This window comes from Staurois parvus, unplaced genomic scaffold, assembly GCF_062004578.1.
Source record: "Staurois parvus isolate SC_StPar_1 unplaced genomic scaffold, SC_StPar_1.0 ptg000287l, whole genome shotgun sequence".
Classification (NCBI taxonomy): domain Eukaryota; kingdom Metazoa; phylum Chordata; class Amphibia; order Anura; family Ranidae; genus Staurois; species Staurois parvus.
Genome location: NW_028318083.1, coordinates 20,092,883 through 20,112,656, shown reverse-complemented (window position 1 = coordinate 20,112,656; position 19,774 = coordinate 20,092,883).

The following is a 19,774-nucleotide window of genomic DNA, read 5'->3' as shown; positions in this document are numbered from 1 at the left end:
TTGAAAGGTGATTTGTTGGTTTGATTAGAATCCCCAAGATTATATAATGGCAGATATTATAGGCAAGATCATTTTGTTTTGAATCTTTGATTTTTGTTTGGTGATTCATTCAGTGGGTTATTTTGGTTTTGTGACAGTTTGTAAAGCACACTGGTGTTGTGGTAATTGGCATGGGGCTTGAGTTTCCAAAATTACAACAATATTATTTGTGATGTTTGAACTGTTTCCAGCAATTTTTTTTTAAATCAAAAGTATTATTTTTTAGTGTTTAACCGCTTCCCTGCCGCCATATAGCAGTTATACTGCTAAAAGGGGGCAGGGGTGCACAGAATCACATATATATATATGTATATGTATATATGTATATATATATATATATATATATATATACACGTGATTTTGCAGTGTATAGGGGGCGCGCGCTGTCAATCACCAGGTCCAGGCCAGTAATTACCCGCCGGCACCCGGTGATTACTGAGCATCTCAGATGGGGAGGAAGCCTATTTTGTTTTCCTCCCTGTCAGCTCGAGCCCACTGCTCTGGATGGTTGTGCAAAAAATCCCAGTATCTGTACCAACATTTGTAAAAGCTATAACTTTCAATAACTTTCACGTAAACCAATTAATTTACACGTTTCGGGATTTTTTTTAGCAAAGACATGTCGCGGAATATATTTTGGCATAAATTTATAAAAAAATGAAATTTGAATTTTTTACTGGACATGTTTAATAGCAAAAAGTCCAAAATATTATTTTTTTTTCTCAAAATTGTCAATCTTTTTTTTTATAGCGCAAAAAATAAAAAACACAGAGGTGTTCAAATACCATCGAAAGAAAGCTCAATTTGTGGGCAAAAAAGGACATAAATTTAATTTGGGTGCAGGAGGGCAAGTGGTTAAGGCTTACAAAGGGCAGTAAGAAAGGAATATCCATTAATAAAAAAGAACAAAAGTAAGAAAATTTCCAGTATTACCAGCCATGCAATAACAAATAGAAACCAAAAATTAGTAAGATTATGCAGCAAAGTCATACACGAATGCCCACACGTAGGGCAGCAGAGGTTCCACTTTAGCAATAAAACAGTGTAGAATAGAGCATACAGATCTCCCTATATAGTGATCTAAGTAAACCTGGGCAGGCTGTAAAAATGCAGCAGGCATAATACATCATGAAAGGGTAGTTACAGCAACCTATGTATTATCAAATCAAGTGGGGCAAGCCATGCTTCCCAAAGTTTCTCAAATTTACCTGGGCACCCACGATGTTGGTAAATTAAACTATTGTATCATAAAATGATCCCCATATTCGGTCTCCAGTTCTCCATAGTCGGGTGAATTTCTGACTTCCAAAGCACAAGAATGGCCTTGTATGCCTGAAACCGAGCCTTATAGAGAGCTTCTAGTAGAAATGAATCTTGGGTAACATTATCTAAAATTCCCAAAAGGCATTGTATAGGGTCTAGAGTTAGGGTAGTTTGAAACACTAAATTAAGAGGGTTGATTTCTCTCTCCCAGTAGGGAAACGCCATAGCATGTGAATAAGATCCCCATGGTCCTGTTTACATCTACCACAAAGAGGGTCCTGGTGTAGCCCCATAGTGCATCATTTAGCTGGTGTATAGTGAGCCCTAAGTACAATATATAATTGTGATATATGGTGAGAAACTGTCAGCGGGCTAAGTTGAATTACCTGCAATGCAGCTTTCCATTGGTCTTCCTCAAAAGCCCCCACATCTCGCTCCCATTTCCCAAAAGCATGCAACAGCAGTGAGAAATAAGCCCCTTGGTAGTTGTTACTGAGTACAAGTAGTTGAAAATAGGGGTGGGGGAAGAGTACTATAAGGTTGATTGGCTTTGAGCAGTGACTGCATGTTTTAACTGTATGTAGTAGAACAATATAGTGGATGGTAAATTATACCTGCAACGTATCAAAAGGTCAAAAAAGTTGACCTTGGTCAAATATATGTTTCAAATGAGTTATCCCATAGGATTTCCACTTGTGACATATTGTATCTTGGCCAGTTCTGGTAACGCAGCATTATGCCATATGGGACTATATGCTGTGTGGCCTGTAACCTGCTGCAGTTGCTTGACCTTGACCCAAATTTTATGTATTAGTCGGTAGGTAGGGAATAACTTGTTAGGTTTACAAAAAAACTGAGCCTCAAGACCTTCCAGTATGGAACTAGAGGCTGTACAGTGTAACATTACCTGTAGCGTGGAGTCATCAGCTGGGGCAAAATCGGTATCTCTTTCAGCCAGACCTTTATACAGATGTTGCAGCTGGCTAGGCAGGTAATACAGCTTGGGATTAAGCAGAGCTATACCTCCTCTATCTTTAGGATACTGTAACTGTTCTAGCCTGATCCTTGGTGGGTGATCTCCCCAAAGCAAGGAGCGAATGACAGTATTTATGATCGAGAAAGTTTTCAGTGGAACCATTGCTGGCGAGTTGTGAAGAAAGTACAGCAATTGGGGCATAAGTATAATTTTTATAAGGTTCGCTCTACCTGCCAAAGAGAAACAGAACCTAGACAATATCTTCACCTTGTCTTTAAAACGGGTCAGCAACAGGGCTATATTTAATCGACAGCAGTCTAATAAGTTAGAGCTAATTAGAAAGCCAAAGTACTTAAAGGAGGTCATTATCAAAACCGGACAAAAGGTAGATATTGCCAAATCAGTGACCCCATCCAGGGACAGCAGGGCTGACTTAGACCAGTTAATTATTAGCCCTGAGTATTCCCCAAATTGAGAAATTATGTGCATGGTTGTTTTTAGGGATAGGCCTGTATCGCCAAGCAAAAGCATTATGTCATTTGCATATAGCAATAATTTCTCGTGAATGGTACCATATTGAAAGCCCACTATATCCTCACTAGCCCAAATCTGCTCTGCCAAAGGCTCAATGGCCAGCACGAAAAATAGCGGGGAGAGGGAGTATGCCTGTCGGGTACCCCTATCCAGTTGAAATGTTGGGGAAATTACTCCTCCTTGCCGGATAACTACATCGGGGGAGTGATATAAAAGTTTTATCCAGGTAAGAAATTTCTCGCCGAATCCATCTTTCTAGAACCTTCCACAGATAGTCCCACGCTATACTATCAAACTCCTTAGTTGCATCAAGCAATAACAGTGCTCTGGAACCCATTTTGTCAGCTGGCTTTTGCATATTGAAAAACAGTCCACGCAAATTGACAGCAGTAGACGTCTGTGGCATAAAACCTGCCTGATCAGGGCTCACAATTGTTGTGATGACTTTATTTAATCTAAGTGCTAGTACTTTGTCTAGTATCTTCACATCAGATTGTAACAAAGAGATAGGTATGTAATAAATGGGATTAGTTGCCACCTTGTATGGTTTTAGCAGCAATATAATTTTGGCCCTGGTCATGGAGGCTAGCAAAGTGTGTCTGTCATGAGCTGCCTGAAGCACTGCTAAAAGTCGTGGCAACATTGAATCAGCATAAGTCTTAAAGACCTCTATCGGGAGACCATCGTCTCCCGGAGCTTTATTATTGGGGAACAGACCGGTCGCCTTGGTGAGTTCTTCTATAGTAATAGGCGAGTCCAGAAATAATTTGTGGGCCGCTAAAAGTTGAGGTAGAGAGGTATCCCGAATATATCTGTCCAGGGCCTCAACAGAGGATGAGGATTTAGATGAGTAAAGGTCCGTGTAATAATGGACTAGCTCAGCCATAATAGAAGGGGGAGTATTCACTAGTTGCCCAGTGAGGAAATAAAAGACCCAACCGGTTGCACTGAGCGTTGAGTCTGGATTAATTTAGCTAATAAGCGGACAGTCTGCTTACCTTTCTCATAGAATGTTTGTTTTGCAAAAAAAATGACTCCTCTCAGCCTGTGAGTTAGTCAGGCAAAGAAGCACCTCCTGCTTTGACAGCCAGGCCTGTTTGTTAGATTAGTACGGGTTATCAATATAAGTGCACTCCAATAGTTGTGTGTGCTGGGCAACCTGGGCCTCTTGCATCCTCGTTTTAGTCTTAATTGCAGATATTTCTGACATAAAAACTCCCTGGAGGAATGATTTAAACGCATCCCATGTAAGTAAAGGGTCTACTTGGAGATCATTATGGTGACAGAAATCATCTGTTGGGCTACTGTGTCATTGGAAGGGAATAAATTCAACCAGAAAGCGTTTAATTTTCAAAGTGCCCGAAAGAGGGCAGATACATTTCTGGGGTCATAAGTAATGGCTTTAATTAGGGAGGCTGCTAACGAATTTCACACACATAGGTCTATGCGAGAAAGCGAGCTATGGGTTTTTGAAAAGCATGAAAACTGACGGGAAGTGGGACAACTAACACGCCAGAAATCCACCCAGCCTACTTCACTCAAGAACTGACCAAGGGCAGACTCTCTAGCCCAGGAGCCTGTGGCAGCTGGTGGGTGCTTATCCAAAATGGGATCCAGATACCCATTAAAGTTGCCCAGCACAAATAATGGCACATTAGGTTTGTCCAGCAAATACTCTATCAATTTTCTCAATATATTAGTTGAAAAAGGTGGAGGTATATAAACAACTGCTAGGACACATGTAACAAGATATAGTTTACAATACATGAATACAAAACTCCCCTCGGCATCAGTCTCACACACTAGCTCCTAAAGTTATGGCTTTATGTGTCAATACACTCACCCCGCACCAATAGGTGGTGTGGGTGGAGTGATACACCCACCCCATCCACGGAAACTGTACCACAGACAGGCTGTCCCCAATGAAATGGGTTTCCTGTAGCCTACAGATAGCTGCCTGATATTTACATAATAATGTGGATGCCATCGTCTTCTTCAGTGGGTCATTGAGGCCTGTAATGTTCCATGAAATCAAAGGCACGTCTTCCATAAATAGGTTAGAAATAGTAGTGTTAGGCTACCACTAGAAGAAGAGAAGCTCAGTATAAGAGGCTCCAGTGCCCCCTCAGGGCAATCAGAGAGACCATGCTCCATATTGGAGAGCACCGTACCGCTTACAAAATAAAAAAGTATTTAAGATGGCCAACACTGGAAAAAGAGTTTGAGAGTTCAGTCAAAACAGTGGCATAACAGTGCCTAATGAAACAAACCCATGAAAATTCTGGTGAACTTAGTGTTCGCTTACCCGGAGGGCCACATTGCTGACACCCAGGCGCGAGTGAATAGAATCGTGAAATATTAACTGCCATTCAGATACTAATGCTATTATTCAATTAGAACATCAAACATGAATAGAACCCTGTAATGCAGCAGTTTACATAAGTAACTTCCCGATGAGGAATGAACAAGGTAATTCAGGCTGTCAAGGAAGTTGTGGTAGCAAGGGTTAATCCATACAGATTGCGCGGATGACGGCGTAGTTGAGCCTCATGTATGTCCACCCAATTAAAGGCATCAGTAGCTGAATCAAAGAAGTGTGACTGACTGTTGGCAATGATTTTTAGGCAAGCAGGGTACAGCATCGCATGTCAGGTGAAGGGTCCAGAGGCGACTTTAACCTTAAATTTAGCGTTGCACCTCCGCTGAGAAGTCAGGGTAAAATGAAACTTTAGCCCCATTGCATTGAATGTTGGAACGCTCGCTGGCCAGTATGAGTATAATCTCCTGATCTTCATAATTAAGGAGACGCACAGAACAGGGAGGATGCCCAGAAGGTAGGGGCGTGTAGGGGTGTGATGTGCCCTTTCTACTGCAAACAAAGGAGTGAATGCCTCTTTGCCAAAAATCTCAAGCAGCCAGGTTTCGATGAATTGTGTGGAGTTACTTCTCTCAGTGCGTTCTGGAAGGCCTAAAATACGCACATTATTGCATCGCAAATGGTTTTCAAGATCATCCATTCTGATATTGTTGGTCTTGGCTAACTGTGCTGTAGAACATGTATCAGAAATCAATGGGGGAAGCTTGTCTTCCAAGTCACTTATGCGACTCTCCACAGCTGTAGCCCTTTCTCTTATTTTTTGGATGTCATATCTGAGCAGATTGCACTGATGCAGTACATTGCTGTACAGCCTTAAGAACATCCACTAAAGTTGGCTGTTCTTGTTCAGGTTGATCAGTGTCCCTTTCTATACACTGCTCAGCTTGCATGTCCTCCTCTTTTCCTAAAGGCTGCAGCTGTGAGGGAGTAGCAGGCTATATAGGGAGGGAAAGGGTGGAGGCTGCCTGAACATCTGAGTCCTGGGACCCTGTGAGCTTCTGGGTGTAATAAAGCTTGTCCCGGGAGCCCTCCTTCCCCACAGTGACTTGTCTTACCAGACCTTCCAGCAGCCTCCTTTATCTTGTCACCCCTCCTTTGGGAGCAAGTTGTGGCTGTGGAGTAGCAGCACCATGTTGGAAGTCTGTACCGGGCAAATCTTCTTGGTTTTTACAGGTCAGCATTGAAGTTAAGGGCTCACCACTAAGAGGTAGACATGCCCAGGACCAGGACCGATCTGCAGGAGCAGTGGGAACAGCAAAAATTTCTCCGGTAAAGGATCGGTGATACACCCCCCCCAAAGCCCCCCCCCCCCGTTCCCAGTAGTTCTAGCAATTGAAATTTGGAATGAACACTTTTCCAACAAGTATTGAAGGGGTGATAGTCATTCTTAATAGTCATCTTAAATATCCTGTGGTGATGAAATTACTACTTTATTTGGTTCTTCAGTGTTTGGAATTTAATATCTGAAGGCAAAAGTTATTCTTGAAAAATGTAATCTTTCTGCTGATGATTTTTCCTATTTATAGATCGATCAGTTTTTCGACTTGGCTCTAGAAGCTGAGGGTGGGAGTCAAGAATCCTGACCACTAATGGTTCATGATTTGTTCCTGCATGCTGTGCAAGAGCCCTGCATTCTAGCAACCAATCACTTGCTTGTTAACCTCCCTCAAGAACTGCCCTGTCTCTGTGAGGGAGACAGTGTGTAGAAATAGACAATAGGCGGCTGCCTGGTTTCTGTGTGTACCCATGGGGGGGTGCCTGGCATGCACAGGCCACTTCACCATTTAGTGGAGGGCATGGCCTTTCTATTGCAGCCTTTGTGTCAGGGATCTCCTTCCCCCTGTGGTGTTGCGTTCCATCTTTCCCCGCCCCTTGGCCGTCCTGCGCATGTTGGTGGCATGCCGACGCATGACGTCATCCTGCTGATCAGACAGGGTGACGCCGTGCACCGGCATATCGGGGGGCATGGCCCTATGTGCAGAGGTGGAGAGGAGGTCTGTGCCCTGGTGTTTGGCACCATCCCTGAATGAGGGATGGTGATTCGATTCAGATGTTTAGCCAGAGGGGGATATAAATAGATCCCTTTTCCTGATTTCGCTCTCTTTTCCGGGACTTTGGATGTGAAGTCTGACATGACCTCCTGTGGTCCTGCTGTAGGCTTTTCAGCTAGGTAAATTTATATTGTTTGTTTGCACTTGCTTATGGCTCTTTTTAGGGCCAGATATGCAATAATATGGTCATATATCCAATTGTGATTCCATATAGGTTTATTGCCTTTGTTTTTGACACCCTTTTTAGGGATCTTTTGCATGAACTGTGATTCACAATACTGAAGGATTGTAGGGCTCATGGAATTTTATCTCTTTACCAACTGCTTGATAATAGCGGCTTTAATATAATATACATATGCTTTAACAGTGGTGGGTGTTTTATTAGATTTTATAAGCCCTTATATCTCTCTTTTTGCTATATATGATTATGGTACTATGACTGCTTCTATTTTGGTTACTTTATGGTTACTATTGTCACTTTTTATATATAGCCTGCCTCTGTGGCTATCGGTGCTGCCTCAGTGCTTTTCTGGGGGGCCCTGGCCCGGTTAGTGCCTGGATGTGGTCTGGGGAGGAGTCATGGACCTGGTAACACACCAAATGTTTTTAATATGGCAGAAATTCAATCACTGATACTTTTTCACTTGGTCTCTATCACAGTATGCTGGGAATATTATGATTTATATAATTATGACATTTATATAATGTGTTTCAGTCCTTAGAGGCCACATGTCTTATGTTTTTTGACCTTGAAGAAGGAGTAAAGTTACTCTGAAATGCGTTGGATGTTACCTAGGAACTCTGTTATATCGACATAATTTTGTATGGTATCATTCATTGCAATCATTGAATGTAAAACTGCTTATTCAATGTTTTTCACTCATCAATGTCTAATAAAGATTGATATAACTTTTATATACTCTGGTGATGCCTAAAAAGTCCCACTCAGGTTGTTTTCTCCTATACAATTTTGCAGTGCAAAAAGTAGTCTCTCTTTTGGGGGGCCCCCATGTTCTCTTGGTCCCTCTGTCAAAGAAACAATGCCAATGCCAACACTACTATCCGCCTGCCTGCAGGAATGACTGTCCTGCTTGCCAGCAATACCAGGAGTCTGCAGTCCCTCTTTCGTTCTCCGCGATGCAGCCTGGTCCCACCTGGAGTCCCACTCTGCATTCTCCACACACATCCTCAGGCTCTCACGGTTTTCTTTCTCTCCGGAAAGTTCCCAGGCTTCTCAATATATGCGCTCCCACTCCTTTACGAGCTCTTCTGCGAAATGTAGTCTGTCCACACTTTGAGTGCAGAAGTTCTGTTATCAGCATAGGAGTTCAACTAGGCTTTGCTTTGTTTCAATAAAGTCTGAACAACTAAACCGCAGAACACTACCATCTTGTGGTTAGTTAACATCCTGCAATCAGTATTAGTGCAGTGTGTTACATACGGTATAGACATTCCCCCTCCTACACAAATGCCTGAAACATGCTGAATGGCAGCATGCAATGCAATCTTTTTATCTGTTTTGCAATACTGACCCTGCCAATCCCAATCTGATATCTGGTGTGTGGGTGATTATGGGAAGTTTATAGAAAAACAGACTGCACACAATTATAGTGATAGCATTTAACTCTTATGCCGCTAGGCACAGCCTCTAATTTGCACCCCAAGGGTACAAATCAATTTCGCAATTTATACATACACATTACAGCCTTGAAGGTTTGCAAAAGACCCCCTGAAAACATAAAAGTGACAAAGTAAAGTGACTCATATTCAGTAATTTGGATGATTTAATTGGTGATTTTTACATAAAATGGCTTTTAATCTTTTTTTCTTACTGTGGTAAATGAGTAAAAAATCCAAGGTCATCAGCCAAAAAGCCTGGTACCCATTAGCCCCAGTGTCATGTTTTGCAAGAGGGCCCTCTTGTTCTGCTAGCCTGGAATATGTTGGGATTGTTTTTTTTAAATAAAAAAAGACAATTGTTCTAGCCCCAAGCAGCAATGTACACATTTCCAGGCACATATTGAAAACACCCCCAAAACATTTTAAAATGGAATAAAGTGGTTAATTGATGGCTTGAACCTAGAGAGATGAATAGTGGGAGCAGCCCTGAACAGTTTTTGTATGCATCCCAAATCACTATCCTTTGCAGCCTAGACAACAGAATGCATTTCAGTTAATCTAATGTGTAGTCCTCAGTTTCAACTGTAGATTTGTATTGTGTGCAAAGACTTGTAAAACTGGTTATAGCTTTTTAAAAAGAAGTAGTCAAACCAAGTAAAAACAAGTCAACAGCAAATATTTCTGTTTGTTACCTGACCATGCAACATTTACTATTCAGGATGTTGCTAGGGAAGGATATCAGCCTAGCCCTAGTCATAGTGGTCTGCTACTAATTTCTCTCAAGCAGCATTTTATGGAAAAGGTTGTTCTATTGGTATTCTATAAAAAAAGAGAATAAATCCTTCTGTGGGCTCTACTGCAATTAAGTTGCATTTATCAGCTGGACAGCTTTAATTTTTGTTGAAGCTGTATTGTTGCATTTTTACTGAATAAATGCTGTTTCCTATGGGAATCTGAGACTTAGGACAAATATCTTTTCTCTCCAGTATTAACTAGTCATGCATGACTGCTTTGCTGGAATTATGCTTTACTCCCAAGGATATTAAAGTGGTATTTAACCCAAAAGCAAACATTTATTACATTGCAGTTTAGCAATTCTTAGACAGGATAGCTGTATTAGTTTTCTTTTTAATGCTTTTATTCTATTTTATTTGGTGACACTAACAGGGGCGCTTACAATGATCAGCTTTTATTTATTTATGTGTAGCACCCTCCTAGTTATCTGGGGAGGGGGGGGTCTGGTTTCAATTCCCAGCAAGGAGGGCGGAGTAGCAACCTGGATGTGATAGCCAGGTGGGTCAAATTTAGGTCAGGAGCTGAGAGGCTCTGCAGACTGGCTCTCTGAGACTTCCCCCTGCTCTGGAACTTTGGGAGAAAGATCTAGAAGCAGTGTGTGGAGGTAAAATGTGGCTAGCCTGTACTCTTAGGAGACCCTGGCCAATCCTCACCAGGAGGCTTGGCAAGGGGCCAGGACAGTCCTTAAAGGTAACTGAACCTGCTCAGCAGAGGAGAGAGTTCAGGTGGAAGATAAGGAAGTGAGGTTCAAAGGCAGAGGGGAGGGGGCCCACCTGCAGGCGATGGAGCTTGGAGGGAGGAAAGCTCAGGACTTCACTGGCCCCCAGCATGATGACCACCTGTGCAGCAGGGAAAGAACAGCCCAGCTAGAAGGCCCGGTAGCAGCCACCAACTCACCAGCAGCACAGGAGAAAGGACTGAGTGAGTAAACCTGCACCCCCTTGGCCAATAAGGGGAAAGAGGTACTCTGATTGGCAAGCTGCAATATATTAAATTTTTGGTTTTGGGATTAATTTTAGAATAAACCATATATACAGTATTTATTTATTTTATGTGCTTATATAGCACCATCAATTTACATATATATTGTACATTCACACCAGTCCCTAACCCTTAAGGGGTGTACAATCTAAGGTCCCTAATTTACATTCATACATACACATACTAGGGCCAATTTAGACAGGATCCAATTAACCTGCCAGCATGTCTTTGGAGTGTGGGAGGAAACTGGAGTACCCAAAGGAAACCCACGCAGGAACAGGGAGAACATGCAAACTCAATGAAGGTGGTGCCATGGCTGGGATTCAAACCAACAACCCTAGTACTGCCAGGCAGAAGTGCTAACCATTTAGCTACTGAGCTGCCCATGTATATTTTGTTTCATTGAAAAAAAAAAACATTTACTAAGAGTAGTGATGTGATTCTGATTCACTTGAATTTGCTGCAAATTTCCAGGATTTAAATTTGTAAATTTGCAGCCTGTGAATTTTTAGCACTGATCTGCAGTGCCAGTGGATACCTTTGACCCTGGTTAGAGCCTGACAACAGCTAGTGGGAGCTCAAAAAAAGCTGGTCACATACAGTTAAGCTGGGAATACACATGTAGCACCCTCCTAGTTAGCTAGGTGGAGATCTAGTTCAATTGTCAGCTAGGAGGAATGAGTAGCAGCCTGGGTGTGATAGCCAGCAGGGCCAAATTTGGGTCAAAGCTGAGAGGCTCTGCAGATCAGCCGTCTGGAAAATCCCCCTGTTATAGATCTTTGGAGAAAGGTCTATAAGCCGTAGGCGGATTTGAGGAGTGGCTGGTCTGTACTCTTGGAGGACCCTGGCCAATCCCCAACAGGAGGCTTGGCAAGGTGCCAGGACAGCCTTTAAGAGTAACTGAGCCTGCTGAGCTGGAGGAGTGTGGGAGCAGGAGAGTAGAGGAGGATGTGAGGCTGGAAGACAGGAGCCTGTGAGGGGGGCCAGATTGAGAAGGGCTCACCTACTTGCCAAGGACCTTGGAAGGAGGAAAGCTCAGGACTTCACTGACCCCCTGAGAGAGGACCACCTGTGAGGCAGGGGAGGAATGGCCCAAATAAATGGCCTGGTAGCAGCCACTGACCCGCCAGCAACACAGAACAAGGACTGAGTGAGTAGACCTGCACTCCCTGGGCCTGATAGGGGAAGGAGCACTCTGGTGGGAAATCAGATTAATCTCCATTTCTTAAAGTGACAGGCACTGGATCCCCTGCTCAGGAATTCCTCCAGGTAGTCAGATAGAGTATCTGGGGTCTTGGGTGGTACTACAGGAGACACTGACTAGCTCTCCAAAAGAGACTGTTGCCGTAACCACTTGTACAAAGTTCAGGTAGTTGTCCTTGGTTCTTCAGTTCTTTTAGGCATCCCGTACACCCCTTACCCCATCCCAGTTGTAAAATCCCCTAATAAAACATCAAAACAAGCTCAGGGACTGGTCACTGACTTCTAAATGCAGGTGGATGTAAAAATGTGTGTTGCCTGGCTGTGCAGGACCGTAGCGGGACCCAAATCCTCTGCAACTTCTAAAGGGGTAGTGCTACACATGGACCAAAATCAGCTGATTCAGCAGGAATCATCTGACTTTTGGTCCATGTGTACCAGCATTAGATCCTTGTTGAACTCTTACTATAAAAGGGGGGAGCAGCCATATTGTCCAGGAATTGGAGCTCCTGTACTGAGAAGACAGGGAGAGCTGACTGATTGCATAAGGATTGCGTAAGGGTGGAACATGTAACATGTTCCCAAAGGTGAACTTATCCTTTAAGTGTTGTTGCAAAGGATCTGAATACTTATGCCAATGTAGTATTTCAGTTTTTACTTTATAATACATTCACAGACATTTCTAAAATTCTGTTTTCACTTTGGCATTATGGGGCACTGAGTGTAGATTAATGAGCAAAAAAAATGATTTAAACACCTGTAGTACCAGGATGCAACATAACAACATTGGAAACAGTGAAGGGGGTCTGAATAAATTATGAATGCACTGTACATTACAGTATATTGTACATTGCACACTCCAGCACTATATACACTATATATTGTACATTAGACTTCTCACCAAAGTGTTCATTGTCTCAACAGTTGCTGGTAGTTGAGTAGTCCCTGACTATTTTAGTGAAGTTCCTGTATAAGGAATGCTCAGATCAGGGGCGGACTGACAACTCATGGGGCCCCTGGGCAATAGGGGATCATGGGGCCCTTGTGTCCTACCCAAACTCAAAAAAGCCTATGAAAAAGATACCAGGGGCTTCTCATGGGGCCCCCTACTGACATTGGGCCCTCGGGCAGTGCCCGAGTTTCCAAATGGTCAGTCCGCCCCTGGCTCAGATAAACTTTTAGCTCTCTATTAAAATGGGCAGCACAGAGGCTATATGGTTAGCACTTCCACCTGGCAGTACTAGCGTCATTGGTTTGAATCCCAACCATGGCATCACCTGCCTGGAGTTTGCATGTTCTCTCTGTGCCTGTGTGGGTTTCCTCCCATACTCCAAAGACATGCTGACAGGTTAATTGGCTCCTGTCTAAATTGACCCTAGTATGTGTATGTATGACTGTAAGTTAGGGACCTTACAGTTGCAAGAAAAAGTATGTGAACCCCTTGGGATTATGTGGCGTTTTGCATGAATTGGGCATAAAATGTGCTCTGAACGTCATCTAAGTCACAATAATTGAAGAACACAGTCTGCTGAACATAATACTACACAAACATTAGATGTTGCCATGGTTTAATTGCACATAACATGTAAACATTCACAGTGCAGGGAGGAAAAAGTATGTGAAGCCCTAGCTTAATGTCTTCTCCCAGAGCTAATTGGAGCCAGGAGTGAGCCAACCTTGACTCCAATCAGTGTGATGATATTGGATGTGTTGCTGACAGCTGTCCTGCTCTTAAAAAACACACACCTGTTTTGGGTTTACTGGTTTCAAGAAGCACTGTCTGATGTGAACCATGCCTCGCAGCAAAGAGCTCTCAGAAGACCTACGATCAAGAATTGTTGACTTGCATGAAGCTGGAAAGGGTTACAAAAGTATATCCAAAAGCCTTGATGTTCATGTGTCCACGGTAAGACAGACTGTCTACAAATGGAGAAAGTGGCCCCAAAGGGGCCACTGGTAACAGCTTGATCTTCCTCAGTACAGAGCTGCCAGTCACCTACACACCAGTCCATCACTTCAGCTCTAATGAAGCAGTCTAGGGGTTGTCTCTTTTTGGCAACTTATTGCTTGAAGTACTTTAACAGGAAATGGGATCAGGGCATGGGATACTCCAAAATATTCAGCACAAGATATGTGCATTTAATTTCGTAACAAATCGATTTGCAGACAAAACTTTGATTTTAGTAGATTTGGATGTACATAAATCTCCTAATGTCCATAGTAATGAAAGTCAGAGAATCCAAAAAAAAGTAACAAAATTAATAAATGCATTCATTTAATTCAGATGACGTCACCTGATGCAATAGTAGTTTGGGCCCATAGGGATATGAATTCAATTTTCAAATTCGTTTTGATAATTCAGATTCTAAAAGTAAAGTAAAGTTGTGATTTAAATAGAATTTGTAATTGTCATAGTCAGTTCGGTTCCACATGCTAATGCAAATCTTAGGTTTGAAAAATTTGGGGCTGCCAAAGTTTGCCTTATTTATTCCATTGCATCCAAAAATATAACATGGCTTCAATATATGAATAACGAATCCACCCGAAATATCAAATCCAAAAACTAATAAACAGCAATCTTTTGAAAAAACTGCAACATTTTTTGAATTTACCTGGACCAACATATATATGAAACGAATGACAAAGATGCCCAACAAATTCCAAAAACAAATCAGTTCAACAAAACAAATATGAATAAACAAAGTTCTTCAATGAATGAATGCATCAGAAACAAAACAAAAAGTTCTGGCATGCACGTCTACCCAGCACTTGATAATAATTAGAGGACAATCATCTCCCTGAGCAATAGTGAATGTTGAACAGTCTAAGGCCTCACAGCTCAAGACCATGGGACAAGTCTTTAGAGACATCTGGTTACCTTGTGCTGATGCACACCTGCTGGTACCCAATGCAGTTTCCAGAATACTACACATCCACAGTCAGTTAAAGGTCTTTACTCACAAGTCCCAAGGACAGCTGCCTCCTTCTATCTTCCTCCGGACATGGTCCAGTGAGTGAGATGACACCTCTCCAAACCATTTTGGTGAGGTTCTGCAAACAGCTTATAGCAAAGTCATCAATTTCCTCAGCCCTGACACTGCCTTTAGAGCAGCTGTACAGCCAGGGCCAGTGCCCTAGATTATTTTGCGCCCTAGGCAAGACCAGCTACTTGCGCCCCCCCCCCCTCAAAAAAATAATAATTAAAAAACAGTAGAAAATAATAAATCAACAAAAAATGAAACTGCAAAATTTATTTTAATTTGCAAAAATAACTGCTATAAGATGCCACCAGCACCAATATTAAAGACAAAATCAGTTTCATGGATGGACTGTATCCGTGGCTGGCAGTGGCAGTGAGTGGAGGATGATGGATCCCAGGCCAGATACCAGGCTGGAATTCCACAGGCAATGGGGGGAGAAAAAACACTGTGACAGCAGGCAGCCCAGCCCACACACACAAAGAACACCTGAACTGAGCGATCCCACACAGTGACAGATCCGACGCAACACACCACCACCAACACTGACACAAATCAGCAGGCCCAAGGGGCACTAGAAGAGCAGGCTGTGGGATCGTGATCATGTCACATCACTGACACATTGCACATGTGATGGGTGGCCGGCTGGGTCACACTCATACAGACACGAGACATCATAGTCAGACAATATCTTCCTACGCAGCACAGCTCCACCTCCACTGATGAATGGGAAGAGAGGGGCTGGAACTCCACAGTGATCAGCAGCTACCAGCTGGCTTGCAGTAAGGGACTGAGTCTGAGAGGAACACTGGAAGGAGAGGCAGCCCAGCTACACTGGCCCCAGACACCTGGCATCTTCCTCTATCCTTTCTTCCTCCCTTCTGCCACCCCTCCATTCAGCTGAAGGACCATTCATGATGTGAAGGCATCCCACACAGAGAGAGTGATGGCCTGTGCTGCACCTAGGTGCCTAGTTTGCCTAGTGGAAGCACCAGCCTTGTGTACAGCCCATGGGGGTCTCCTGGGAGGAAGGTACCACATTCTGTAGTGTCTCAGACATTTTTACTATTTAATTCCCTTTCTGGACACTCCTTTCCAGGACTGGCTGGAACCTTATAAATATTAAGGCTGGTCATATTGAATCTCCCTCCCTAAGCTTTGGAAACTTCTTCCAGAGGCATCAAGCAATCAAACTCCCAGTGTGTTTGAACTCCTTTGATTACAAAAGGAACCAAAAATTCCATGTACCTAGCATCCTACGCTAGGAGACTGCTACATTATGGAACAGTGTAGTTTTCAGAAACATACCTCAGTGACACCAATATATTGAGAGTGTATATTTGGCCATGAAATTCAACTTTTATATTTATTTTATGATTGGCTTTGTTGACAGACAGAAGCAGCACTCCAATCACAAATTACTAAATTCAGTTTGCATGCATGTGTCTGTGTGCAAAGGACTTAACAAACCAGCTGGAACACAAGATTCTATATCCTGATGCTTGGAATAGAGACTACAGTGATACATATCTATGCATATGCTGCCTATTACACCTACTACTTTGCTCAACTCATGTATTTCATTGCTTAACGAACTGATGCTATTCATTTTTTATTTTAACTACCAGGTAAAATGTTGACACAGTCATCAATGCACTTTATTGTGCACAAGTACATCCATGTGTAGGCAGCGGTTAAATTACTGCACCTTTAAGTTAGGAGTTCTTCTTAAAATCTTCCCAGGCAGAATCCTTTATATACTCTAAGTGAAGCTTAGCCAGAGGCTTGTCGTGAGGAATTGACCCTCTCCTTGTAGCTTGTAGCAAGTGACATGGGCCCTTTGTCACATGGGCCTCAGACGTTCGGTAGACTGTCTGAGCCTTATCCTATACCCACATGAAAGACATCAGATCTAAAGCAAGAAGTGTCCCCAGCTATGGAGAGTTGTGCCATGGGTTACAAGGAGTATTGTGAGTGATGTGTCTAGGACCCACCATATGTTAACATGTGTTGCAGAAACGGAGTTTTACATGGGCTGTGGACTGTGACTGGCCAGTGTGTTAAGCCTCAGCTCTGCTCCAAAGCAGGCTCCCTAGTGGAGTGGGTGTGTGACATTGTTACGGTTGGCCCTGCTGTCACACACACACACTCGACAAAGAAATGGAAAAACTACACTCTTCCTGTGCTTGGGGAGTTGGCCCAAAAGGCGTTAATGGGCGACAGTCAAAACTTGGCCTTCATGGGGTGCACTTGCCTTGCTGCCCTCACAAGACTGGGGGTGTCTGCGAGTACTGCAGTAATAATAAAAAAACAGAGGGTGATTGTCTAGTGCATTATCCTTTAAAAATATATTTCATGTAAAAAGGTAAGTATTATACTCACAAAGTCATAAAAGGTATAAATTCATCTCATGAGTACAGCACAAATAGTAGGTTTCCCTCATACATAATTTTTTAAACTTCCTACCACTATCAGAATCATCACCAACTGATTCAATGCCGAACACTCTCATACCCGCAGGGCCACTATTGTGCCTTCCATGAAAATGTCTGGGTACTGAATACTTATCTCGTTTGTTTTCCTTTTTGTTGATGTTAATGATGCTACATTTATGCTCACTAAATCTCACTCTTAGGGGGCATGTAGTTTAACCAACGTAAAGGAGGCCACACGGGCATATGAGACCATACACAACATAATATGCACTGCAGTTAATAAACTGTTTATTTTTAAAGTTTAAAGTTGCGACCATCACTTCCTAAGGAGGAGCACACCGCCATCTTGCATCCTTGAGGTGCGTGCATTCCATGCTGGAGCGCACGGCCATCTTGCATCTTCCGACGAGCATGTGCGCTCCAGGGTGGAGCATCACATGGTGCAGGGGATGGTCCACTTGCATTCCTGGTTGGAACGCACCACCTTGGCGCACTACCTCTACATACCCTCCATGAGGACCATGTACTCCAGACCAGAGCGCCCCCCCCCACCAGCCTTACCAGGGGGTTCTGTGGTGGATGGGTCCAGGGGTTCTGTGGTGGATGGGTCCTCCCCCCCCCCGCTCTGAGCATCTGTAATCTTAATACGGTGGTCCCCCATGCCAAGCGATTTTCATGGCATCCATATTTGGAATACAAGAAAGAGGGGGAGATGGCAGTGCTTGGGGAGCCCGCCCTGTCATTTGGATTGGTGGTCTAGACATGAGCAATCATATGAGTTCAACATATTTTGAAAATAATATCCACATCTGGGTAAGCCCAGTCTATTTATCGTTCCATTAATATATGATTGTGGTGGTTGGGTTTTTTTTATACATAATATTTGAATGGCGGTGTCATTTACCTGTGCTTCTGTACACTGTCTTAGCCCGCAGGATAAGTATATATCAAAGAGGCGGTGCCATTTGGTGTCCCGAGATACAGAGTTAATCCCCGCCTATAAGTGGCCTGGAGACACCCCTGGATTGATTGGTGGTTTTATTTCAACACCATATAGTAGTCCAGGAGCAGCTATTAGCTCGAAAGGCTCTGAGGAAGAGGATAAATCCTCAAAACGCGTCATCCTGTGGATGTTCCATAGTTTCTTTACTTCTTGATGTTTTGCGACCTGTTTGTGCTGTACTCATGAGATGAATTTGTACCTTTTATGACTTTGTGAGTATAATACTTACTGTTTTACATTAAATATATTTTTAAAGGATAATGCACTAGGCCAGTGCGCCTTCTGTTTGTTTATCGTTACTGCAGTGTCACACACACTCACATGAGCCTGTGATCCAAGCATACCAAAGAAATTTATCTCAGAGTTTGAGAATATCAGTCCCTGGTTTCAAAATTGACAAACTGTAGCTGGACTGGTCAGAAGTAAGAAAAAAGGCCCATGAGTTCATGGAAACAATCTCACATAGTCCTGAACTGAAATATATATAGGTGAACCTAGTAATATCTGTTCTGCCGAAGTTGGGTCACTTGAGGTAAACAAGCTTTGTTTGGGAAAAGGGTAGTTGGATTGGTACATACCGCTGTAGTATGAAGTAGTCCCTTCTCCTGAATCACACCTCCATCATTGGGCTCTGTCATCTCGATGGCCCTGGTGTTGCAGAGGTACCCCTGGTGGTGGCTTGGAGGTACCAGGAAAAGTGATGCTTCTCATATGTAACGTTTCCAGACAATATAGAAACTGTGCAGAGTTGAGCCCATCGTTAAGAGACTGGGTTTCAGGCCTTGCTTAATTGCCTGATAAGGAGGATGGCCCTGAAGCAGGATCTGGCCTAACATCCTACTGGAAGGGGGAGTTACAACTGCACTGGTCAAAATCTTCAGCATTCAACACTTATGGGAGTGTCCCCTGTTGCATGCTGTGGACCCATCCTCTGATCCCTATGTAACAGCTGTGTCCTGTAGTGAGACGGGTTGGTTGATGGAACCACACTGTTCGGAGGATATGTATCTGTTCGAGACTCCCAGAAGTGTCTAATTCTGAAGATTCTGACTCATGCTGCAGCACTGAAAGGGGGCAAAAAAAGGAAGCGCTGATGAGGTGAGTATAACTGATAATAAGCAAGAAATCTTATAAGCAAGTGTAATAAATTATTATAAAGTAATTTATTAAAACAACCAATATACTCACAAGCAGGGGCGGACTGACAACTCATGGGGCCCCTGGGCAATAGGGGATCATGGGGCCCCTGTGTCCTTGCCCAAACTCAAAAAAGCCTATGAAAAAGGTACCGGGGCATCTCATGGGGCCCCCTACTGACCCCGGGCCCTCGGGCAGTGCCCGAGTTTCCAAATGGACAGTCCGACCCCGCTCACAAGCAAATACTGTAAAAGCAGGCATCAAGACATAAATCTGGTCCGGCCCTCAGTCAACTAAAAGTGCTGTACACAGGAATTAACACTTGGCTCACTCTGACTGTACTGGCATACTCTTGATGAAATCACCATAGTGGCATTTTAGTCTG